Raw genomic sequence first — 26403 nt, forward strand, 5'->3', positions numbered from 1 at the left:
AACCTGTCTCCCAGATACCTCGCACAGTGCTCTCTCTATCTTAAATTGCACCTTTTCCCCCTGAACCTGGCTGGAATCTTCCTTGTCCTGCCTCTTCCTCCCTGTGGTTTTCCCACTTTGGGGAGAGGGCCGCCCTCTCTCTTTCCATTTATGCAAATCCATCCCAGCTTTCCGAATTCTTCTTCACGAAGCTTGCTTAAGTGCTGCAACTCTTGATTTTCCTTGCTCTGCCCTCCTAAAAAAATAATGATTCCTTTGGCATTTTGTACTACAGACTGGGTCACTGGATCATGTAACATCTTCGAGTTGCTGAAAACCTTGCTCTCACAAGTGTAGGGACCTGAGGTTTCTCAAGACAGGCTGTGAGTGCTCTCCGCTCAAAACACCTGAGTGCAAGGAGAGGATGCCTCCTATGTCCATCTCCTTGCGTTAAACCACAGACGTGTCCCTTCTCCTTAGACTTGTTTTCCTTAACTATGAAATGAGGGATTAGACTAGATTTGGTTCTCAAACTTTAGCACGCATCAGAATCCCCTGGAGGGTTTATCAAACCACAGAGTGCTGGGCCGCAAACAGAGCCTCTGATTCAGGAGGTCCGGGGGGGACCTCAGGAATTTGTGGGTCCAACAAGGTTCTGGGCGATGATGCTGGTGCTTCTGGTCCAAGGACCATACTTTGAGAATCACAGTGACTAGCAAACCCACTTGGCTGACCATCAAAAACCATCTAGGGAACTTGTAAAATTCAGATGTCCTGGGCTCAGACCTACTGAACCAGAATCTTACAGGCTGGGGAAACTGTATTTCAAAAAAACTCCCCAGATGACTCTTATGATGGAACAACTTTAGGACCCAAGTGAACTAGATAATCTGTATAGGCCCTGTCGGTGTCAACCTTCCATGATTTTATGTTATAGGTTCAGCAAGGAAAGCCTGGCTGGAGGAAGGCAGGTGCAACTCTCGGGATAAAATAAATCTTATAGCTCCATCAGACTAGAAACAGACAAGAAAAGGGAATCCTGGGAAACACAGATCAGCTTAGCCCAGTGGGCACGTTGACAGAGCTGGGCGCCCTTCCAGTCCTCCCCAAGGCAAAGGTGTTATCCTGCTAGAGATACACTGGTTTACCATTAAACAGAACCTTTCACGTGCCAGTGTGAAACATCTGCAACTGAATTACTTCACTGCCTTGGGGTTTCTCCAAAATAATGTGTAGATAATTTTTAGATATCTGAATAAGTCAAAGAAGTCACCAAAGTGTTATCACCCAGAACCAATTGAGGGCGGGCCGTAAACATAAATTCTTGCTTCTATCTTAAAATGAACAAACTGCTTTGCGACACCCCAAATGGCATTTTTTTTCACCTTCACCAGTTTTAGTTCCAAACTCCTCTGGAAAATTCATCACAAGTTAATATTTAACTCTCAAAAAAAATGTTTTAAAGCTCTTTTCTTATAGAAACTCTTAGCATAAGTGAACACTGGGATTTCACAGAGTTCCTTAATAAAGCGCTGTGACTCAGCAGTCACAGCTGGTTAGCCCTCCAAAGTTATTTTATTTATTATTATGAAATAGGGAACTAAATCCAGGAACTGAGTGAACCCAAGCTGAATTAACAAACCGGGCAAAGTTAAACAAGACCACAGACTCTGCTAAAGCCCCAGGATGAACACTGACCTTGAAGGCAAGGTCAGGCAAAGTATTCCATGGAACTGCTCCTCTAAAGAAATTTTGGAACAGAATCAGAAGAAGTGCTGGTGTGTTTGAGAACATCTCCCAGGAATATCTGGGGAGGAGTGTGTTGCAGTTCATCTGTTCCCATTTCTGGGGCCGTGTTGCTGACTCAGCCCCACCCCTTGAGTGCAGCTGCAGGTAGCCAGCTGGGAAAGCACCGAGTCCTGTGTGCAGGGCAGGCGTTGCTGCTGAAGGCAGGTCGGAAGGCTGGGTAGAAAAGAAAGCTGCTTTCTAGACGATTCTTGAGCCATTAAGCCATCTTGTCACCCCCAGACAGAAAGCCTAAATTCGCTTTTTTTTCACTTTTTACTATGAAACTGTACAAATATGCAGAAAAGTAGAAAGAAAAGCTCAGTAAAGTCCCACATTCCCCTGATTTAGATAAAATTATTGTGACTATTTTTGCAGTTTACTTCATTTCTTTTTTTTTTTTTTTTTTTTTTTTTGCTGAAGTATGTAAGTTATAGACAACGTGACATTTCGCCCCTGAATAACTGTGTGGTTGTCAGCCTGCAAGACGACCCCAAATGCTCCAGCCTCTGGGACTTCACACCGTCCTACAGTCTCCTCCCACTTGCTCTGGGGGAATTCAGCTGCCATGTCGCTAGTAGCCCCATGGAGAGGCCCATGTGGCAAGGAAAGCCTCATGGACACAGATCCTCAAGCCCCAGTCAAGTGTCAGATGACTGCAAACCCCGTCACATCTAGATGGGAGCCTCCTGAGAGACCCTGCGTCGGAACCACCGGCTAAGCCAGTCCCAGATTCCTGACCCTCAGAAACTGTGCAAGATCATCATTTCTATTGCTTTAAGCCGCTAAATTTGGGGCTCAATTGGTAGTACAGATAGAACACATTTGGATACATTTGCAGGCGGGGTACTGTGACAGAAACCCAAATGTGGGAGTGCGTTTGGCACCAAGCGCTGGGCTTTGTTGAGGGCATTGGTAAATGCCCGCAGCGCCTTGAGAAAGCTGTGAATACAAGAGTCGAGGTCGTTAAAGATTCAGGTCAGAGCTCGCAGGAGAGGGAAGGAAATGCTGTCAGAAACTGGAGGAAGGGATCCTGGTGATGCTGTTGCCTGAAGTCACGTGGACAGAGGAAAACGCACTCAATGAACTCGTGACCTAGTCAAGGAGATTTGGAGCCAAAGCGTCACCAGTGCTGCCTGCTTTCTGCTAGTTGCTTATGGTAAGATGCCAGAGGAGAGAGAGAAATGAACGGGAGGGTCCTTAAGCAGAAAGGAGCTGGGACTGGAAGGTTTGCAGCCGGGCCAGATGACAAATTATGCTAGAATCAAGGAATGGCTTCCAAGCAAAAGTCCAAATTCAGGGCCCTGCCAGAAAACCCGTGGTCCAGAGATAGACCCTAGGCTGTGCCTGTAAACAATTTTTAAAAGATTTCAGAAAGATATAAAGCCATACCCCATAGTACTTTTTTTTTTTTTTTTTTTTTTTTTTTGCGGTACGCGGCCCTCTCACTGTTGTGGCCTCTCCCGTTGCGGAGCACAGGCTCCGGACGCGCAGGCTCAGCGGCCATGGCTCACGGGCTTAGTTGCTCCGCGGCACGTGGGATCTTCCCGGACCAGGGCACGAACCCGCGTCCCCTGCATCGGCAGGCGGACTCTCAACCACTGCGCCACCAGGGAAGCCCCCCCATAGTACTTTTGTCAGACAAAAGGCCCTGTAAGGAGTGTAAAGGTGTGCCTCGCTGCTGTGGCCCGAATGCTTGTGAGATTAAAGGTGTACCTCACATGTGAGGTCACAAGAAGTCGGCCACCTGGAGGAGGGCCCTCCGCGGAACCCAACCATGCTGGCACCCTGGTCTCAGAATTCCAGCCTCCAGAACTGTGAGAAATAGGTTTCTGTTGTTTATAAATTACCCAGTCTGTGGTGTTCTGTTACAGCAGCCCCAATGGACTAAGACACTCACAGACCCTCTCAATCAAAGGGCAGTGCTCCTTAGGACTTGCCTGGCGGTCCAGTGGTTAGGACTCCACGCTTCCACTGCAGGGGGCATGGGTTCGATCCCCGGTCAGGGAACTAAGATCCTGCACGCAAGCGGTGCAGCCAAGGAAAAAAACAGTGCTCCTAGAAGCTTCGGATCATTGCTCCTCAGCTGTCTGCAGAAGCCCTATCTATGTGGAGAAGGTCTCATCTCAAAGCGATTTGGGGGTGTTGACTTTGCCTAATGGAGTAGATCCCGTGGAGATTCGCAGGAAATCCATAAAGTTTTTATGAGAATTATATGTACAGAATCATTACCAACTTGGACTGAAAGGGACAGAGCCAGTACAAAATAAAAAGAGGTCTTTGGACCCTCAAAGTTCTACTGGCAGGAAGCAGGCTGAGACTATTCCTCAGCTGCTAACACATGACACCTTTCCTGTCATGAAAAAGGAAGGGTGACTCACAGGGAAAAGCCAAGAGCCCAGAGGGCAGTCCAAAGCCTTGGAGTACGGTTCCCAAGACTTGAGACATAATTAAGGATCTTAGGACGTTTGCTTGGCTTGGAATCTATACGGACCAGCAACTTCTTCACGCTCTCATCTTCTCCCTTTTTGAGCAAGACTTTCTAGAGTGGTTATTCTGTCTGTCCCCTTGTATGTTCAGTAGGAGAGGGTTTAGGAACTGAATATTCGTGTCCCCTTAAAGTTCATGTTGAAGCCCTAACCCCCAATGTGACGGTATTTGGGGGTGGAGATTTTGGAGGTAATTAGGTTTAGATGAGGCCATGGGGGTGGGGTCCTCGTGATGGGATTAGTACCCTTGTAAAGAGACCAGAGAGCTAGTTCTGTCTCTCTCTCTCTCTCTCTTCCATGTGAGGATACAGTAAGAAGTCAGCCAGCTCCAAGCCAGGAAGAGAGTCCTCACCAGAACTCAACCATGTGGGTACCCTGATCTTGGACTTCCAGCCTCCAGGGATAGGAGAAAGAAATGTCTGGTGTTTAAGCCCCCCAGGCTGTGGTATTTTGTTATAGCAGCCTGAGCTGACTAATACAGAGGGGGTGGGGTGGAGCAGATAACTTGTCAAGAAGAACTGTACTGGAGACACTGGATTTAAGGAACTATAATGACACCTGGACCTGACTTACATTATGAGATTCTGGACATTGCGCAGATGCTATAAGAGGATGAGATTTCTGGGGACTCTGGAAGGGGTTGGCTGTACTCTGCATGTGGGAAGGGTATGAACTTTTGGTGGACAGTGGTGGCCTGCAAACTGGCCCACGGTGAACCCCGCCTCCTGGCATTCATACTCTGTGCAGCCCTTTTCCCCACAATGGACCGTCGTTAGTCCGTCTGACCAACAGCATACGGCAGAAGTGAGGGTATGTCATTTCTGATTCTTATTTATGTTTATAAGTGTAGCTTAACTCTCTCACTCACTGTCAGATCACTTGCTCTGGGAGAAGCCAGCCGCCTTCTGAAGAGGCCCACTTGGTGAGGAGCTGAGGCTGCTGGCCAAAGTCAGCAAGGAACTCTCTTCCAACAGAGAGAAAACGAGATGCCTGGACCATCTCGGACGCAGAGCCTCTGGCTCCAGTCAAGTTTCAGATGACCGCGGTCTGGCCAGCAACGGGATGGTTACCTCCTGAGAGACCCTGAGCCAGAGCCACCCAGCAAAGCCACTCCCAGATTCCTGACTCTCAGAAACTGTATGAAATACTAAATTTTTAAACGTTGCTATGCGTATTAACCATGTGTTTTTGATGTTTTGATCTCTGGGGCCTGGAAAGACTGTCCCTCCCAGGGCTAGCCAGTTCCCAGGGATAGAACGTGCCTTTCACAGGCACACATGAAAAGATGCTCAACATTGCTAATCATCAGGGAAATGCACATCAAAACCACAATGAGAGATCACCTGACACCTGTCAGAACAGCTATCATCAAAAAGACCACAAATATCAGCAATGATGGGGAGAAAAGGGAACCCTTGTACACTGTTGATGGGAATGTAAATTGGTGCAGCCACTGTGGAAAACAGTATGGAGTTTCTGAAAAAACTAAAAATAGAGTTACCATATGACCCGTATGACCCAGCAATTCCATTCCTGGATATACATCCAAAAAAAGCAAAAACACTAATTCAAAAAGATACATGCACTCCAGTGTTCATAGCAGCATTATTTACAATTGCCAAGATATGGAAGCAACCTAAGTATCCATCAACAGACAAATGGATAAAGAAGATGTGGTATACATACAATGGAATACTACTCAGCCATAAAATTTTGCCATTTGCAGTAACATGGATGGATTTGGAGGGCATTGTGCTAAATCAAATAAGTCAGACAGAGAAAGACAAATACTATATGATATTATTTATACGTGGAATCTAAATAATACAACAAATGAGTGAATATAATAAAAGGAAGCAGACTCACAGATATAGAGAACAAACTAGTGGTTACCAGTAGGGAAGGGAGGAAGGGCAATATAGGAATGGAGGAGTGGGAGATGCAAACTACTGGGTGTAAAACAGGCTACAAGGATGTATTGTGCAACATAGGGAAGATAGTCAGTATTTTGTAATAACTGTAAATGGAGTTTAACCTTTAAAAATTGTATAAAACATTAAAAATTTAAAAAGAGAACATAGCTTTCATAAGCAAACCAGCTAATCCAGAGCCCACACCCCAACCACCTCCTCCATCAGGCTGTCACACTCTGGGCCACTATCTACATGCACCAGTGACCGCATAGCCAGAGACCAGACAACTAGAGATAGCCCCCGTGCCCCAGAGCCCACTGAAATTTTTCAGACTAGACAATCCTAAGCCTACTTTCCCTGCCTTGCCTGTTCCTTCCCATAGAAACCACAACAGTCTCATGCCCACATGTTCCCCTCAGTCCCTCTGCCTCCAGACTGATCCAGGTGCTTCCCCATGTAGCTCACCTGTGGTGTGGTGTGGTGTGCTCCCTTCTCTTGGGATGTAGGAGTATAGAAAACTATATTTTCAATGGCACTCATATTCTGATCTATTGGCCTTGCCACACATAAATAATAATAAAACTTATATTTTAAAATAGCATAATTTGGGGTAATTTGTTACACAGCTCTAGATAACTCATACACTTAAATATATAGATAGATAGATAGATAGATATAATCTTTTCCTTCATACCACAATGCCTTCTTTACACCTAACAAAATTATCACTTATTCCTTAATATCATCTAATGCTTAGACCATCTTGTAAATGTCCTCCATCTCCCTAAAAATGTCTTTACAGCTGGTTTGTTAGAGAACAGGATCTAAACAAGGTCCCCCTATTGCATTTGGTGTTATGTTTTTTCAAGTCTCTTTTCAACGTAGAATTTTTAAAAAGGCAAAACCTGAGTCTCCTATAAACATAAAGGAACCAGGTATTAAATATTTAATTAACTCAGTAATAAGGGAAGCAGCAAGATGATTAAGTTGGTTAAAAGAAACTTTGAGAAACTGAGGCATCAGAAAATGATTGCTAAGTTAGATTTTTCTTTGTAAAACTGGTTAACAACCTCCAAGAAAATAAAAATTAAAATCAAAATCTTTTTGATGACCTTTGCTACCAAACAGAAATCATTTGCATCTCTACCAGACAAAATTAATCCCAGCTGCTATCAGATAAGAATCATCTGCATCACTCTGTTTTATACATGTTATCATCTTTACTCACAGAACTGTGAAATACCTTCATTAATCTTAAATAGCCTGAAATGAAGGTGCACACCCCTAGCAAGTTGGGCAAGGCCCCAGAGTGACATTGAAAAAACAGGACACTAAATCATCACTTTTCTATTTCCAAGTTTTGAGATTTTCTTTTTTCTTAACATTCTTTTATCTAGAATAGTCTCCCCATTGGGTTGTTATCCTGTAGAACAGGGGTCCCCAACCCCTGGGCCACAGACCGGCACTGGTCCGTGGCCTGTTAGGAGCCGGGACACACAGCAGGAGGTGAGCGGCGGTGAGCAAGCGAAGCTTCATCTGCGGCTCCCCACAGCTCCCCGTTGCTCACGTTACAGCCTGAACCCTCCCCCCATCGCTTGTATTACTGCCTGAACTACCCCCCTCCCCCCCATCCATGGAAAAATTGTCTTCCACGAAACTGGCCCCTGGTGCCAAAATGTTGGGGACTGCTGCTGTAGAAGGTCCCAAATTCTGACTTTATCTACTTGCTTCTAATGTACTTCAATAAAATGTGATTTTTAGATCAATATCTAGTTGCTAAAAATAATACCACACGTTATTAAATGGATGAAACGTTTTGGTGTCAATTAGAGTTATTAAACCATTATGGGATGTTGAAATCATGTTTTATTAACTTCTTTTACTATTAACCTCAAATTCTATATGTAGGATTCCCTTTGAGTATTCTAAAGTAGGGCATGTAGGCTTCTCTTGAAGATGTTACCCGAAAACCCGGTTCGCCTCTTGAAGAATGCCAAGCCCCAAAACACAACCAAGCCAAAGAACAGAGAAACATAGGATTTATTACTTGCATCAAGTAAGGAAAACATGAAGGATATTTCCCAATGCGGTGTCTCCCCAAGAGCAAAACTGGGGAAGTTTTAAGCCAAGGGTATGTGCATAGTCACAAGGGAGCTTGGGCAGAGGAGAATTCCGCCTAGAATTGGGGAAAAGATTGACAGAGTCCAGGTTCTAGTTGATTGAAGTCTCGAGGGTCAGCAGAGGTCAGCATCCTCGTTCCCTAGGCTCCAGTTAGTCTGGTGGTTGAGTGCTCAAGGGGGTTTGAATCCTGCAAGATGGCTCAAGAGTGAGCTTCAGGCTAATCCTTACCTTCAAACAGAACTGGGAGTCCTTATAACTGATTTATTGTCTCTGATATGATTAAGTTATTTCCATGGCCTGGTCAAAGCCAGGCATTGTAGACAGGCTCAGATCACAAAATGGCCTCCTCAACCTTTTTGGCACCAGGGACTGGTTTCGTGGAAGACAGCTTTTCCCCGGACTGGGGAGGGGGGCGTTGGTTTCGGGATGATTCAAGCGCATTACATTTATTGTGCACTTTATGTCTATTATTATTACATTGTAATATACAGTGAAATAATTATGCAACTCACCATCATGCTGCATCAGTGGGAGCCCTGAGCTTGTTTTCACCTGCCCCTCACTGATAGGGTGTTGATATGAGGCTGTAAGGAACTGATTTACGATGGTCTCTGTGCAGTCAAGCCTCTCTGCTAAGGAGAATCTGTATTTGCAGCCGCTCCCCGGCGCCGGCATCACCGCCTCAGCTCCACCTCAGATCATCAGGCATTAGATCCTCATAAGGAGCGCGCAGCCTGGATCCCTCACTTGCGCAGTTCACGGTAGCGTTCACGCTCCTTTGAGAATCTAAGCCACCGCTGATCTGACAGGAGGCGGAGCTCAGGCGGGAATGCGAGCGATGGGGAGCGGCTGTAAATACAGATGAAGCTTTGCTCACTCACCCGCCGCTCACCTCCTGCTGTGCAGACTGGTACCCGTCCGTCCGTAGCCCAGGGGTTGGGGACCCCTGTGTTAGAACGTATGTCTGGTTCTCTTCTTACGGAGACGCCCATCCTACAGAGGCATGAACCTGAGACCTTCGTTTGTTGACCTCAAACATAATTCTCCCCTCCTTTTCTTCCAGAGTCTCTCAGTGTCTAACAGAGGCTCCTTGGTGGTTTTCTTTGAAATCCTGGGCTGGAAGTTTGAGCGGGCTCTCCTTCCCCACCTCCTTACTTCCTCCACTCTTCCTTCTCAGACTTTCACGGAAGGCCCTGGAACTTCGGCTTTTTGTAAAGTACACAGGCTTTTCTCCTTGACATCAATTTCTGCTTGGCTCTGCTTCTCCTGTGTGTCTTTAATGTCTTCAAAGTGGTTTTGTTGCATGGTTATGCAGACGGAGCCCCACATATACACCAGGGATTTCTTCCTGTGTCTCTTACAGGAAGAGAGTTCCTTGAAGCTAATGTGGTACCCACTTGCCAGGAATATTAGACAAAAGAACAGCATTTACTAAAAGCAGAGGGTCTCCTTTTCCTTCTGGCAAACCAAGGATGATAACCTAATTCCTCAGTCTTGAATTTGAGAAACTCACACCTAATTTGACAACAAACTATCCTAATATATTTACCTATTTTTATTTTGAACAATTTTGAAAGTATGAAAAAGTCAAAAATCAGTACAATGAATAATTTGTACTCTCTACTGAGATTCAAGTGTTAATACTTTGTCTCATTTGCTTTATCTCTCTTTTTTTCTGATCTGTTTAAAAACAGGTTGCAGACTTTATGATATTTCATTGCTAAATACTTCTGTGTGCTTCTCTAAGAATAAAAATCTTCTTCCACATCACCACAATGCCACTGTCATATCTATGAAAATTATTAACAATTCCTTAATTCATCTAATATTTGTTTCATATTCAAGTTTTCCAGTTGTTCTCAAAATGACTTTTACACCTTTTTTCTTTTTCTTTTTGCAATCTATAAATGTTTGTTAGATCAAACTGGTCAATAATGCTATCGAAATCTTCTATACATTTACTAATTTTTGTTTACTTTTTTTTCCAGCAGATAAGCATCCTGAGAGAGGGATGTTTGTCTCAATCTCACTGTGGATTTGTTTATTTCTCCTGTCAATATGTTTGACAGTATGTCAAACATACTGTCAATGTTTACTTTGTGTATTTAGAGCTCTTTTTATTAGATGCACACACATTTAGGATTTTTGTTTTTCTATTGACAATCTTTTGATCATAATAAAATAGTTCTCTTTATCTCAGACAAAACTCTTTGTCTTGAAGTACTTGAGTAATATTAATATAGTAATACCAGTTTTTTAAGCTTATATGAGCAAGATGCATATATTCCTTCCCATTACTTTCAACCATCTTAGTGTTTTTATATCTAAAGTGAGTCTTTTGTAGACAACATATCATTGCGTCTTACTTTTTTTTAATTGAGGTAAAGTTGATTTACAATATTACTTAAGTTTCAGGTGTACAACGTAGTGACTGACAATTTTTAAAGATTATACTCCATTTATACTTATTATAAAATACTGGTTATATTCCCTGTGCTGTACAGTGTATCCTTGTAGCTTATTTATTTTATACATAGTAGTTTTTACCTCTTAATCCCATTCCTCTATCTTGCCCCTCCCCCTTCTCTCTCCCCACTGGTAACCACTAGTTTGTTCTCTATATCTGCAAGTCTGTTTCTTTTTTGTTATATTCACTAGTTTGTTTTATTTTTTTAGATTCCACATATAAGTGATAGCATGCAGTATTTATCTTTTTCTGTCTGACTTGTTTCACTAAGCATGATTGTCCTCAAAATGACTTTTATGACTTTTTAAAAAATCCAGGACCCAATCAGGATTCACACATTTCTTCTGGTTTCTTTATCTTTTTTAAACTAAAATAACCCCTGGGGTGATTTTAAAATATGTTCACAAATTCTTTGATTCTCCTGATTCAAAAGATGGAACTTCCCCTTGAGTGTGGGCTGTCCTTATTGACTCATTTTTAATAAATGGAATATGGCAGAAGTGACAGCTTGTCCCTTCTGAGACTAGTTCGTATGAGGCATTGGGGCTTTCTCCTTGCCTTCTCTTGGACCACTGTGTGAGATACTGTTCATTGTTGTTTAAGTAGCTTAGGTCTGGGGTAATTAGTTACTCAGCAATAGCTAACTAATACAGTGTCCATTTAACTACCCTCCCCTGTATTTCCTGTGAACTGGAAGGTAAGTTTAAAGGGTTGATGTGGTTCAGGTTAAACGTTTTGGGCAAGAGTCTTCATAGGTTGTTTGAAGAACTTCATGTTCTAGGACATCAGGAGGAACATAACGTTAGGTGTCCCACTGTGAGTCATGTTAAGTTTGATCACTTGGCTCCTTTACTAAAAATCTTGTTCCACGTGGTACAATGAAGTATGGGGAAGTTTGTGTTTGATTAGAGATCACAGTATGTATCAAAAGAACTAGGGCTTGAGTCCTGATCCTACCCAAACTGTTTCAGCTTCCTGCCCTTGGTTGAGTCATTTATCAATTTGCAGACTTTTGACAGCGGGGTGGGGTGGGAGTAGTGCTGGCACCCCCAACCCCCATGTTGTTCAAGGGCCAATTGTATTGAATTATCACAAAACAGTTGTGGAAAGGGCTGTACATGACTGTCAGGCAGAGATTTCTATTCCATTCTAAATGTCTGCAGCATCAGGACTCATGTTTGTCTGAAGCCCCCCGGCCTGAGCAGCCTCAGTTAACTGGAATGGTAACCATCCTTTCCTCTGGGTAAATACCTTTTACTAGGGGAAGATTTAGAATTAAATAACAAAACTTTATGAAAGTCAAAGCCATAGCATTAACATGAAATTTGTTAGGTAGGATTTGTGCATATTTGGTATTTTGTGTCCTTGGAATATTTAATAGAATTTGACCAATTAGAAGGTCAGCCATTTATCACCAATGTAAAATGTGTAACTGAATAGTTAATTTAGATTTGTGATTCAAGGATGGAGTCTTACTAGGTTGATTCACCATACTGAAAGGATTAAGAGAACTTAAGCTTTGCTTCTTTTGTAAATTAATTTATTAGATTTCCTATAATTATGTAGTATTCAGGAATCTTTTTTGTTGTTAATTTGGGCAACAAAAATCCTTTAAAGGGAAATCAGTTACATTGCATGTATAAATGTAGTTTAAAAGAGTTGAAGATGGTTCATTAACTTAGTAAATCCAAAAACCTCTTTCAACTGATGCCTCAGATTTACTAGATGTATAATAAGAAAAATGAGATCTGTAACCTAAACTTTAATAACTAATAAGAGAATAAGGATTTAGGATTTGTAACTTTCATATGTGGGAAATTAAAATGTAAAGCTAAAATAAACATCCACACAGTTCTTTCTGTACCCAAAACTACCCTCAAGGATGCCAAAAACTTATCCACAAATCCATGCCTTCCCTTATCCATTTCTGTCTGCCAATATATTGAATACTTTCTAAGGTCCAACCAAAGTGCATCAAATTTTTAAAAATTTTAACTTCTATCTCTCCACCTTCAGATCATGTGTAAAACTGCCCTGCTTCAAACCACCCTTTTACTTTATTTGTATCCATTGTATGGACTTGATCTTTGCCTTGTCATGATTTGTGGGGACAAGTCATGATAGTTATTTAATAATCTATGTTTATGTAATAAAAGTGAATACAAGAGAAATGTTAATTTACCCCACAAATTACTAGAATAAACACTTTAAATAAAATTAAAGTGTCATAAACTACAGTTTAATATTTCTGCTGATAAAGTAGTTTTGAAATAAATAGCATTACAGTTAATGAATTTAAATAAAGAGTCATTTATAGCAGCTCTACTCATAATTGCCCCAAACTGGTAACAACCCAAATATCTTTTAATTTTATTTATTTTTATTTCTATTTTTATGTTTTGTCTGCATTGGGCCTTAGTTGTGGCACGTGGGATCTTTTGTTGCGGTGTGCGGGCTTCTCTCTAGTTGTGGCATGCAGGCTCAGTAGATGCGGCACGCAGGCTTAGTTGCCCCGTGGCATGTGGGATCTTAGCTCCCTGACTAGGGATCGAACCCATGTCCCCTGCGTTGGAAGGCGAATTCTTAACCACTGGACCACCAAGGAAGTCCCCCAAATATCTTTCAGTGAGTGAACAGATAAACAATGACATGTTTATACAATGGAATACTACTCACATAGAAAAAGGAACAAATTATTTTTACACCTTGCAAAGGGTTCCCGGACCCAATTCCAATGTGTGTGTGGTGCATGTCTGTGTATGGATGCTTCCCCATATCAACAAGCAATTCTTGGGTGCCAGTAGGGTGTCCACGAATTCAACTAAATCTACCTGGAGATGGAACCAGATTCCACAGGTAAAGGGCTCAATCTCACAAGACCGCTCTCCACTTCAGATGCCAGTGGAAGCCTGTGCTTCTGACCAACTGGCTACAAATTGGAGGTTCCAACGACCCCCTCCAATTCAAGATGCCAACCCCAAGTCCAGGTTGCATCCTGTACTTCTGAACAACTGGGTATAAATCAGGGGTTCCCAAGACCCCCTCCTTGGGTTCCATTAATTTGCTAGAGCAGCTCACAAAACTCAGGAAAACCCCTTTACTCACAGGATTACTGGCTTGTTAGGAATCAACAGTCAGATGGAGAGATACATAGGGCAAGGCATGAGGAAAGGCATGGAGCTTCCATGCTCCAGGCCCTCTCCCCAACCTCCACGTGTTCACCAACCCAAAAGCTCTCTGAATCTTGTCCTTCTGGGTTTTTATGGAGGCTTCATTACATAGGCATGATTGATTAAACCATTGGCTGTTGGCTAATGGTTGACCCTCCAGCCCCTTCTCCCCTCCCTGGAGGTTGGGGGGTGGTGGTGATGAAAGTACCAACCTTCTAATCCCTTAATTGATTCTCGTGGTATCAAGGCCGCAATCCTGGGTGGGACTCAAAAGTCACCTTCCCTGAAGAATTTCAGGAACTGAGGATAAGAGACCAATTCCCTTGCTCTTTTCTTTTCCCCCTTGCTCTTACGACTCAGGAAATTCTAAGGATTTGGGGAGCTGTAAGCCAGGAACTATGGAAGAAGCCCAAATATATACATGAGAAATTTATATTTGGTCATCTGAGTGACCAAATATATATAAATTAAAATACTGCACACTCAAAAACATGAATGGGTGAGTGAAAGAAGCCAGTTTCAAAAAGTTACATAGTACATGATTCCATTATACAACATTCTAGAAAGGCAAAACTGTAGGAAGGGAGAACAGGCCAGTGGTAGCCAGGGGCTGGGGATTGGGAGAGGGGCTGACAACAAAAGAGCATGCAAGAGAAGTTTCTGGGGTGTTGGAATTGTTCTTTATCCTGATTGTAGTGGATACACATATCTACATATACGTTAAAATGCACAGAGCTGTGTACCAAATGTGTATTTTACAGTATGTACATTTAATATAATTTAAAATATGTAAAGAGACAGATATAAAAAAGGATAAACAGTAATTCCGTACCTGGATCTTTTTCTCTAGGTATTTGTTGCCCAGTGTTCTGGTGAAAAAGGGAATAAATCCTGTTATCAAATTCCTTAATTTCAAGAGAACCCCATGAAAGGAGTCTTGTCATCATGTGTTTCTTTTTCAGTGAAAGAGCAAAGAGGTCCTTCCTGAAATTCTGAAACTGAGGGCAGGAGCCTTCACTTATATCCCTTATACTATAACTTGCTTAATGAGTAGTATTCTGTAACCTGTCTTCTCCGACTTAGCTCTTTTTAATTGTTCTTGCAAACCGCATTCCTCCCAAGCTTCATGTACCTTAGACAATATATATCACAAGTAGATGACACCTCTGACCTATGGGGCTGCTACGGTAACGGTCGCTTAAGTTGTTTTTCAGAAACTGGACAGTTCTCCAAATTCGATGAGGATAACGCTGCCATTTTCTGAACATGCATCCCATAGAAGCATGTAACTCAGATACACCTTCATAGAACACCTATTACTTCACCTTTTTCTTGGCCTTGATCCTCTTTCTCCACACCTCAGGCCACTCTGATTCTTTATTCCATAAAAATCTCAAGCCCTTCGCCTTTGGGGAGGCAGATTTGAGACTTGTTCTCCCATCTCCTTGCATGGCTGTCTCGTGAATAAACATTTTCTGTGCTGCAAGCCTCCGCATCTCAGCATTTGTGCATCTGGCACATGAACCTGGTACAGGAAGATGCATTTTAATTCAAATGCCTGCAAGTGAGAAAGGTCACGATGTCAGGGGGAGAGGCACAGTGTATCTAGTGCAGTGAGAGCTGCTGTGAAGGAGGTATCAGCAAGGAAAGAGGGCAGAAAGGGAGAGCACAATTTTGCTAATTCAGCGTCAGGTGCTAGGAGGGCAGGTTCCAACTCCTTCGAGTTGGAAGCCAACAAAGCACTGACCAGGACAAATGAGAGGCAATCGTGGAATGCATTTATCAATTTCTTTTTCTTTCTCCCTAACGAGCTCTTAGTCTGAATAATAAAACTTAATTTTTAAAAAAATGGATAAACATTATTATATTTTGGCTTTCAAGCCTAAATGCACAGAACTTCCTGAACAATCCTGAACAAAGCTACTTGCTTTCTTTTTCTTCCTTCCTTCCTTCTCCCTTTCTCCCTCTCTCCCTTTCTCCCCCCCCCCACCCCGCTCCCTTTCTCCCCCCACCTTTCTTTCTTTCTTTCTTTAAAACTCTACCAGACCATTCCGGAAAGTGAGGAAATGTCTCCTTTGTTTTTAGGAACGAGGTCAATTTTTATAGGAAAGGACTCCATTCTCCATTCTGCCACCATTTAGGATACAAGTTATATTTGTTATCTCTTGTGCGTAACAAATGTCCCTAAACTTTAGTGGCTTAAAACAACAAGGTATTGTTTCTCAACTTTCTGCTGGTCTCCCCAGGTCAGACCGCTGGTGGAGATACTGAGGCTGGAGTCAAAGGTGGCCTCATTCACATCCTGGGACCTTGTTTGGGCTGCTGGTGGGGCTTCTCTCTCCACATGGTCTCTGGCTGCTCCAGGATGTTGAAAATGAAATCTTCAACACCTCTGAAGACCTAGTCTCCGAGGTTGCACAGTGCCACTTCTGCTGCATTCTATCAGCCAAAGCAAGTCAGGAGGCCGGCCCACAGTCAAGGGGTGGAGAGACGGGTGTCACCTCTTGATTTAGGGAAGAGCAGCAAAGTCACACTGCAAGGGACTGAGGACACAGGACACCATTTGTGGGGGCCATGACTGTCAGAGCGCCCCACACTGTTGTTAATAACATTTAAAGCTCATATAAACATTAATTAAATTAGCTCTTGGCTCTGAGACAGTAACCTGGATGAAATTAGACTAAAGATCTATTTTGGATCAGAAGCTTGTATTCATTCCAGCTTTGATGCAGTTAATCCTGACTTAAAACGATCAGAAACCACTTACAGATGAGTCAGAGAAATCTGACCCTGCAGTTTTTATGGGGATTTTTAACCATCAACTAAGAGAAAAGTAATGCGAATCCATCAGCTATTTTTAAATGTCCTATTATTATCTAATTGTATGTCAACTCCCTTAGGTTTCCCGATGTCTAAACATTTCACAATGTTGTAGAATTCTGAGAAGATCCGATTGCCGAGGGGATGCGGGCAAAGCTGAACACGCACGTGAACCGGGGCTGTGATGCCGGCAGGCTCCTGCAGCAGAAGGCACAGAGAAGGCCAGGACAGCCCTTGTGCCTGCAGCGCAGCCTTGGCCCTCTTGCCACTGCAGGCTGCCACGCTCTGGCAATAAGGAGCAGCAGCTGGATGAGGACCAGGGCTGCCCTGACATCCAACCACCTCTGCGGTCTGGGCTGAGCCCAAACATTCCCTGGGAAGAAAGTGGCGCGCAGGAATATCAAAGTTGGGGGCTTCCCCGGTGGCGCAGTGGTTGAGCGTCCGCCTGCCGAGGCAGGGGACACGGGTTCGTGCCCCGGTCCGGGAGGATCCCACGTGCCGCGGGGCGGCTGGGCCCGTGCGCCACAACTACTGAGGCTGCGCTCTAGAGCCCGCGGGCCGCAACTACTGAAGCCTGCACACCTAGAGCCTGCGCTCTGCAACAAGAGAAGCCACCACAACGAGAAGCCCACGCACAGCGACAAAGACCCAACACAGCCAAAAATAAATAAATACAATAAAGAATTTAAAAAATATATACATCAAAGTCGGGAACTGCTTCCACACCTGCTCCAGTTATTCACCCTCACCAAGTTCATCATGCTTTCTTCCACTTCAAAGCCTTTGCACTAGCAGTCCTTCCTGACCTCGAACTTGACCCCACAAGGGTAAGTAATGAAGCGTGCTGTGAATTTCACCAGGATCTTCAGCATCCTGCAAGTGCTTTGGCTTGCTCCTCTGTTGCCCCCAGCCCAGATTTTCTGCCCGCACGCATCCTTGGGGAATGGTTTTTTCCTCTGATCCCGTGAGTCAGGGGCTCTTTCTGCAACCCTCAGCCTGTACCTGAGCCTTAGGGCTGGTGGGGAAGCCACAGCACCCTGGGAACGGGCCCTGCAGAGACACTGGGCAGCTGGAGTTCTGAGTTCTTACAGAAGAACAGGAGAGTAGAGAGAAGAGGCCCAGAAACAGAGAAACAAGGAAAGAAGGAAGAAAAAGAATGGCTTCTGGAGACAAGTATTTCCTTTTCACACTTCTGATGACCCTAGGGTGGCCCTTGAATACCCGTCTAGGAGGAGCCCGGAGGGGTTTGCAGAAGTGGGGCTGGGCAGGGGGTTGGGGCGCTGTGTGTACCAGGGGCGGGGGGCATGTAATGGGCAGCTCCACCCCCCTCCATGGGGATGGAGAGTGAAGGCTTTCTCCCGAACCCAAAGAAGCTGCGTCTTCATCTGAAGCCGTTTCCTTATTGGAGCTCAGTGGGAAGAAGCACACAGTAAAAGCGTTCAGCAACTGTATATGCCCCGGGCGCGGTCCAGGTCGTAGCCATTCTTTCTCCCTGGAAGCAAGGACTAAACCTTTATGACTGCGGCAGCTCTCCCTCTCCCTCACCACCTGCCGCCTTCCCGCAGTCCTGCGAGGGTTCCCATATGCCTCCTCCTCCCTTTCCCCACCCTCACGTCCAGTCTTTGCCCCGACATTTTCCTGATGTCTCTCACATGGCAGCCTCCACCCAGACCCCCAGCTTCAGGCCTCCTTCCCTCCCCTCCTCCAAAAGCTTGGCTCCGGGTCATGGCGCTGACCACCCTTCCCAGCCCCAAGTCCTGGGTGGCTCCCAGGGCCTAAAGGTTCAAGTCCAAACTCCCTAGCGTGGCATCGAAGTCAGGCTTCAGTTTACCCTCCTGGGCCTGTCGGCCCCACTCCTGTCCTCCTTTTCTCACGGCTGCAAAGTCTCCTGGAGGTGGACGCAGATGTTATCCCAGCTGTAAAGCCGCCCTCTCCCCACACCCTCACCACCCCAGACAGCCACCGCTGGGCACTCCCCTGGCTTTCTGCCCTCTCCGTGTGAAAGGGTGACTGCTGTCACTTGGGATGTCTGTCTCCGTCCCCATCACCGGGAGGAGGATGTCCTCACTGGACCGAGCCCTCCCTAGCTGGGTCTGACTCCTCGCAGCGCGGTGAGCAGTTCCTCTCGTAGGTCTCCACGGCGTAGGCTTTCTGTACGGAAGGCTCTCTGTCATCAGCCGGGAGATAGTTATCCCGTGCTGCTGCAGGCCTGTTTCGTTGCTTTCTGACCTGGCCCCACCTCCCTCTTTCCCAAATAGCTAAAATTAGGTCTTTGACGGTTCCTTGGAATGTCAGAGTCACCATATAGCCCCGCCATTCCACTCCGAGGAATATAGCCAAGAGAACTGAAAACATATGTCCACACAAAAATGTACTCATAAATGTTCACAGCAGCGTTATTCCTAAGAGCCAAAAAGTGGAAACGATCCAAATGTCTATCAACTAACGAATGGAGAAATAAAATGCTCTGGACCCACACAGTGGAATATTATTTGGTGATGAAAAGGAAGGAAGTACTGTTCCATGCCACAACATCGATGGACCTTGATAACATTATGCTACGTGACAGAAGGCAGCCACAAAAGATTACGTAGTATAATGACTTCCTTTACATGAAAGGTCCAGAATAGTCAAATCCGTAGGCACAGAAGTCGGATTAGAGGTTGCCAGGGGCTGGGGGGAGAGGAGGAATGCGGAGCCACTGCTCATGGGAATAGTTGTCTTTTTACAGAAAGGAGAATGCTGTAAAACTGTGGTACCCTGTGAACGTGTGAATCGTGGAAGAGCACACTCCGGATGAAGGCGTGGTAATGTGAGTTATACCTCGATGAAGAGCTTAAAAATAATTGTCCTTTGAGCACTGAGGATGGGTATTCTAGTCCTTCGATGGATGGATATGGTACGCCATTTCTGTTCTAAATGCACGAAGATCGCCTGGGAAACAGCCTCCTGCTCTCGGCCCCTGCCACCTTTTCTGCAAGGCTCCCTTTTCCCGTTTCCCTCTTCCCGCTCAGATGCTGTGGGATGGGGTTACAGGAAGCAGAGGGTGGGTGAGGAGTCTCCAGCTGCACCCCCAGGGGGCGCGCTGCCCTCGAGACCGGCCTGCAGGCGCGCACGTGGTGCCAGGCGGGGCCCCAGGGGGGCCCTCCACCCCTGCCCAGCCCCAGGGGCTGCGGTCCGCGGGAAAGGGTGGCGCGCCGACACTAACAAAGGTGTTCGACCCCAGGCGCAATCCCAGCCGTCCCAGGAGACCCCGAAACCAACCATAACCGCACCCCCAGCCCAGAAAGGGCTTCTCAAGGGGCGCGGGTTGCGGCGGCACCCGTGGATCCTGTCCCTCCGGGGTCGCCGCCGGGCCCGAGAGGGGCGGTGTCCTTGGGTGGGCGCAAGGTCCCGCAAGGGCCGCCGGGGACTCGAGGAGGGAGCAGAGGGCCCGCAGGGAAAGGGGCGCCGAGTCGGCGGAATCCGTCTTGACTCTCCCAGCAAGACCTGGCTCAGAATCGAAGGGACTGCAGGGGGCGGGAGGTTCGTAAAAGGGCAATATTTGTATTACGGAGAAAAGCAAATAGGAGTGTCCAGAGAAGTAGGGATTGGGGGTCGCGGAGAAAGCAGAAGAGAGGCGGCCAGGAGCTAGAGCGGAGGCGGGGCGTGGGGCGGCGGGGGGGGGGGCGGTCCGGGATCACGTGGGACCCCTGCCGGGCGGGGTGACCACAGTTCGCAGGGCAGGCTGGGCCCGGGCTAGCAAGCCGAGGGGCTGCGAGGGAAGACGGCCGTGCCGACGCTTCCTGCAGGAGATGCACGGAGACAAGCTAAACTCCACCATCATGTGATTGCAATCCAGCCACTCAGATGGAAACCGAGTCCCAGGCGCCCCACAGTGTCCTCTGAGTTTGCCCCTAAAATGCACGCCAGCCTGAGGAATCTCAGAGACCCGAAAAGAGGGGACGTCTCGCCCGGGGAGCTGGGGGTTGGAAGGAGAGCCCCTACCGAGTCCGGAGCCATTCACCTGAGCGGTGACCCTGGACCTTTGCCTTTGGGGCCAGCTTGGGCCACCTTGTCACCAGTTCCTGTCTCTGCTGCCCTCTGGCCAAAGTGGAGGGATGCTTCAGGAGCTGGAGGCAGATGCCATCAAGAGTTGCAGGGGTGAGCAAGAGGGCAGCTGTCCCTTTGGCCCTTCTTTCTTACAACGTTTTTATTACCACAGTAATTTGTGTTCATTATTTAACAATAGATAAAATACACTGAATAGAATAATGGGCCTCCAAAGATGTCTGCCCACAGCCTGTACACATGTTAAAGCCCCCCCCACACACACAAAAAAAAACTAAGAGACTTTACAGGTGTGATTAAGTTAAGGATCTTGAGAAGGTGATTATCCTGCATCATCCAGTGGGGAACAGTGCAACCACAGAGGTCCTCAGAATAGGGAAGCGGGAGAGTCAGGGTCACAGGAAATGTGAGGACAGAAGCACAGGTCAGAGCAATGCAATTGCTGGCTTTCAGGATGGAGGAAGGGGACACTAGCCTGGAATGCAAACGGCTTCTAGAAGGTGGAAAAGGCAAGGAAACAAGAGTTTCCCCTAGAGCCTCCAGAAGGAACCTAGGCCTGCAGACACCTTGATTTCAGGCCAGTGAAACCCATTCAGACTTCTGACCTCCACAACTCTAAGATCATAAATGTGTGTCGTTTTAAGCCACTAAGTTTGTGGTACTTTGTTACAGTAGCAAGGGGGTATGAATACATACATCTTTAAAATGAAGGGACTTCCCTGGCTGCCCAGTGGTTAAGACTCTGTGCTCCCAATGCAGGGGGCGCGGGTTTGATCCCTGGTCTGTGAACTAAGATCCTGCAAGCCACATGACATGGCGAGAAAAAAAAAAAAGAAGAAAATCAGTCACTTGTAATCCACCTCCCAGAACAAACACATGATTTTTCACATCTGTAGCTTAGCAGTCAACTGAGAACCAGAACTGGTGTGAGAACGCATTGGTGTAAAGGCTGAAGTGCCACATAGCTAATGCTGGCATGCCCCATTCTATCCGCTAAGAGGGTCTTGATGCTCACCCAGCGCCCAAATCTGGGCGTTCCAAATGCCATTCTCCACTAAAAGGAACCAGAGCTCCACAGAGAAATGGCCAGTTTCACGGTTCAGGTAGGAAAGATACAAGATGTGCCCAAAACATATTATTCTGCCAGACAGTGAGGAAGTGCTCAAAGAATAATAGGAACATATCAAAAGGACAAAAGATACTTAGCTTGAGCAGGCTCCCACTGGACAAATCTAAGATAATGATATTACTGAATTATAACTATTCTTACTTTATTCTATTATAATCGTAGCCTAAAGTAAGAATCCACAAGTGCATATGGATATAATTATGTAAATAAAAAAATACACAGGGAGAAGGGAAAGCTCTTCCTTATGATAGAATATAGACTAATGAATGTAGAAGGGATAATGGAATTAGAAAATACCATTTGGAGCCACCATAGTAATAATCGTGTCAGGGAGAATCATCAATGGATGCTAAAACAGTGGGTGAAAGTTTAATGAGACGCAGGATTTGTATATGGTCTCAAGCTCTTTCCCCACAGGATACTATAAAAGGGAAAACAGTAACTTCACAGTGGAGAAACCTGGCCACCATTTCAACCGAGTGATCAAAGTTAATGTGACCGCTAATGGGACAAAGTGACGACAGGTGGCCCTGATATGATGCAACACAAGGGCACAACACGCCCCAAATGCATAACCTGAATTTCATTGTGAGGAAATATCAAACAAATCAAATCGAGAGACGTTTTACAAAACAACTGGCCTGCACCCTACAAAAATGTCCACATCGTGAACAACAAAGAAAGACTAAGGCATTGTTCCTTATTAAAGGGGACTAAAGAGGCATGACATCTGAATGCAATATGGTTTCTGGATTGGATCCTGCCCAGGAAGAAACATTTTTTCCTTTTTTCCTTATAAAGGACATTAGTCATGCTACGGCATGGATTAACCTTGAGGACATTATGCTTAGTGAAATAATCCAGTCAAAAAAAGACAAATATTGTGTGATTCCACTTTTATGAAGTACTTAGAATGGTCAAATTCATACAGACAGGATAGTGGTTACCAGGGGCTGGGTGGCAGGGCGGATGGGGAGTTATTATTGTTCAATGAGTACAGAGTGTCAGTTCGGGATGATGAGTAAGTACTAGAAATGGATAGTGGTTGCTATAGACTGTTGTGTCCCCCCAAATTCACATATTAAAGCCTAATCCCCAATTTGATGGTATTGGGAGATGGGGCCTTTGAGAAGAGATTAGGTTATGAGAGGGATTAGTGTTCTTATAAGGGACCCCAGAGAGCTCCCTTGCTTCTTCTGTCCTGTGAGGACACGGTGAGAAGATGGCGGTCTGTGAAACAGGAAGCAGGTTCTCACCAGACACCCAATCTGCCAGCTCCCTGATCATGAACTTCCAGCCTCTAGATCTGTGAGAAGTAATTTCTGTTTCTAGCCACCCAACCAGCCTATGGTATTTTTATTGTAGCATCTCAAACAGACTAAGACAGTGGTGATGGTTGCATAATGTTGTGAATGTACTTAATGTACTTAATGTTATATATATTTTACCACAATAAAAATAATTTAAAAAAACGGCAACTTAAAAAAAGAACATTTGTAAATGATTGGCAAAATGTGCGTAACGTCTGTACATTATATACCGATGGTGTGCCAATGTTAATGTTTTCATTTTGATAAATGTTCTGTGGTTATGTAAGAAAGTGTCCCTTTTTCCAAAGAAAAAGAAATACATGGTGAAGTATTTAGGGGCAAAGAGGCAACATGTTTACAATCTACTCTCAAACGGTTTAGAAACATTAACATATACAAATTACCCATGTCTGGATAGAGAGAATGGCAAAGCAGATGTTAACATTTGGGGAATGTGGGTGTAATGTGTATGAGAATTTGTACTATTATTGCAACTTTTCTGTAAGTCTAAAATTATTTCGGAATAAGCAGTTTTTAAAATTAGAAGAGGAAACTAATTGGAAAGAAGTGAAATACTGTCTGGGGGAAACAGAATTCTAATGCCTGAGGCTGAGATGCAGGGACTGTCTGGGCCTCCCGGCTCTGGGATGCCCTAACTCTCAGGCTTGGGATCAAGGGGTACAGGGTTTTGGTGGCACTGACTGGTGAGGAAGAAATAAGGCAGACGGAGAAGGACAAATACTGTATGATTTCATTCATATGTGGAATCTTAAAAAAAAACACAACCAAACAAACTGAACAAAAACAAGCCCATAGATACAGAATCAGATTAGTGGTAACCAGAGCGGAAGTGGGTCGGGGGTGGGAGAAATGGGTGACGGGGGGTCAACTGTATGGTGGTGGATGGTAACCAGACTCGTAGTGGTGACCACCTCGTAGTGTGTACAAGTTATAAAATGTCGAACGGAAACGCTGTGCACCTGAAACATGAAGAAGAAGAAAGAAAAGAAAGAAGACGACGATGACGACGACGACAACAGGCAGAACAAATCGATGGTGACGGTAATCACACGCAGGTACGGGGCAGTGGGTCTTGATTATCGGGAGGGCAGGAGGGAATGCTCTGCGGTCCTGAAAATATTCTGTCTTGATCTGCGTGCTAGTTACAGGTTTCCAAGACGTGCACTTAAGCTCTGTGCCCTTTTTGCTGTATGTGTTAATCCTCCACTTTAAAACGGTTAGACCGTCTCCACCCCCAGGTTGACGCTGCGCACTGAGACTGCGTCCATGCAAACGAGGCGTTCACTGAGACTCGAGGGCGACTCGATTTACGTTGTTTGTTCTTTCGTTGCTAAGCAACACAGGCCAAGCGGCACAACCAAGCGACGCCAACCTTTGACAGCCAACCCAGGGGACGTGCTAAGCCCAGGCTCCAAGAGGGATCCACACGGACAGTCCCCACTCCCAGCCCTTTTGTGTTCGGGGGTGGGGGCGGGGAGGAGGTGAGAAGGGGAGTTGAGCAGCTCAGACGCCGCGGAAGGCCCGGCCTCTCCCGGCGTGGGCTGGCTGCACTGAGCCACTCTCCCGCCCGCCCGCCCGCTGCATCTATCTCTATGGCAACTGCTTCCTCAGGTCTGGGGCTAAAATGAGGCTCTGTGGGTGTCAATCCGTGCTTGAGGTCTCACCTGCCACGGAATCGTGTGGCCCGATGAGGAAATCGATGAGTCACTGCAGGAAAAGCATTCGTGCAGAAATGGGGCCGATTCGAGGCTGGGGGACAGGCCTCAGAGAGAGGGAGGAGTGAAGGTTATCTGAAGGGCAGAGGTGGTCAGGGCATCAAGAGAAAGAGGTAAGAGCCAGTTAAAACTACAGAGAGGTGGAAATAAGCAAAGGTCACCCAAATGAGAAAAACAAAAGCTGTTTACGCAGAGCTTGCCGTTCAAAGAGTCAGCCGCCCTCCTGCATTTGGCAGAAACTCAAAGACGGGGGAGGCGTAGGGAAGCTCCTAACAGAAAAAGGGAAGGCTGCAGGTGTGCACTGATCCGAGGCTGTCGTCCTGGGGAAGCTGGAGGCGCGCGGGGGGCGGGGTCGTCCTGTGCGATTGGCGAGGGTGGCTTATTTGGCTTTCTCTGATTGGTCCTGAATTGGAAGCAGGGCCAAAACTTAGGGAAGCTGACAGTTATTAAGTGCTGACCGTTCCAGGTTGCTTGCTGCAGTGGTTGTGGTTTGGTTTCCTGGGCTGGCTGCAGCAGATTGTGGGTCAGAGTTCTGTTGTCATATATGGCCTGGCTGTTGTCCATTCGTATATTCAGTCTCTCAATGAATACCCAGAAGTTAAACAGTCAAGGGAGTAGTCCTCAGGTCCTATTAGAAAGGAAGTGAGGCACTGAGCCGTGTAGAGAGGCAGCTGTGAGGACCACCCCAGGAGAGGTGGGCCGTGGAGCATGTGCGTCAAGTTCACTGGACTGTGCCCAGCACTTGGCAAGTGCTTGGTCAATGTTAGATATTATTTTGCTTCAGAATAATTGGTCAAAAACTGAAATTAAATATATTGTTAGGATTGATGTCAAATTGTGTTAATGTAACTGTCAGCTGAAGTGTCGGAAACCTGGCCTCAGAATAGGGTAGAAAAGGGTGGTGAGTGGATTGAAGGGGCCAGTAGTAGAACCACATCGTTCGTGGGCACCATGTGGTCCAGCCTAGACTGCATGCCCTTCCCAGGGATGGAGGAGCAAGAGAGGCACAGGCCAGTGGAAAGCCTGGCAGGTCCCCTAAAATCCTGTGTTTGGAGTGAGGGAGGATCCATTCTCTGAAAGAGAGGCAGATCTTGTTGCCAGGAGAAGCGGGGATGGAGAGGTTTACAAACAGAAATAACAAGTATGTGTAGTCATATGCTTAAAGTTTGTGCACAAATAAGACTTCAACCTAATAAATCTCGAAATTCTAGTTAGGCTCCAGAGTTACATCTAAATGTAATTACATCTAATGTAACTGGTTACATTAGTCAGAATGCTAATCATTACATGGGTTCTCCAAGTGAGGTTGTAAAAAAGATTCTTTCCCAATAAAACTAGATATTCATCCCTAATTCAGTGGTAACCTTTGAAGACAGGAATCAGGTCTTAGACATACCTGACCTGCTTATCTTTGGGGTCTAACAGCATATTCCA

The 26403-nt window shown here is 45.6% G+C and overlaps 1 protein-coding gene across 5 annotated transcripts in view; it reads right to left on the reverse strand.

Moving 5' to 3' along the window:
- The window catches only part of CMBL (carboxymethylenebutenolidase homolog), a 62801-nt gene that overhangs the window by 26017 nt on the left and 10381 nt on the right, over positions 1–26403 (reverse strand). Inside the window, exon 3 of one of the 5 annotated variants that reach the window (XM_067030799.1) lies at positions 15250–15449. The exons of the other annotated variants lie outside the window; for them this stretch is intronic. The gene's annotated coding sequence lies outside the window, so the exon portion shown is untranslated. The remainder of the gene's footprint in view (positions 1–15249; positions 15450–26403) is intronic. 5 annotated transcript variants of the gene reach the window in all.

Source organism: Kogia breviceps, chromosome 4 (assembly GCF_026419965.1).
Source record: "Kogia breviceps isolate mKogBre1 chromosome 4, mKogBre1 haplotype 1, whole genome shotgun sequence".
Taxonomy (NCBI): domain Eukaryota; kingdom Metazoa; phylum Chordata; class Mammalia; order Artiodactyla; family Physeteridae; genus Kogia; species Kogia breviceps.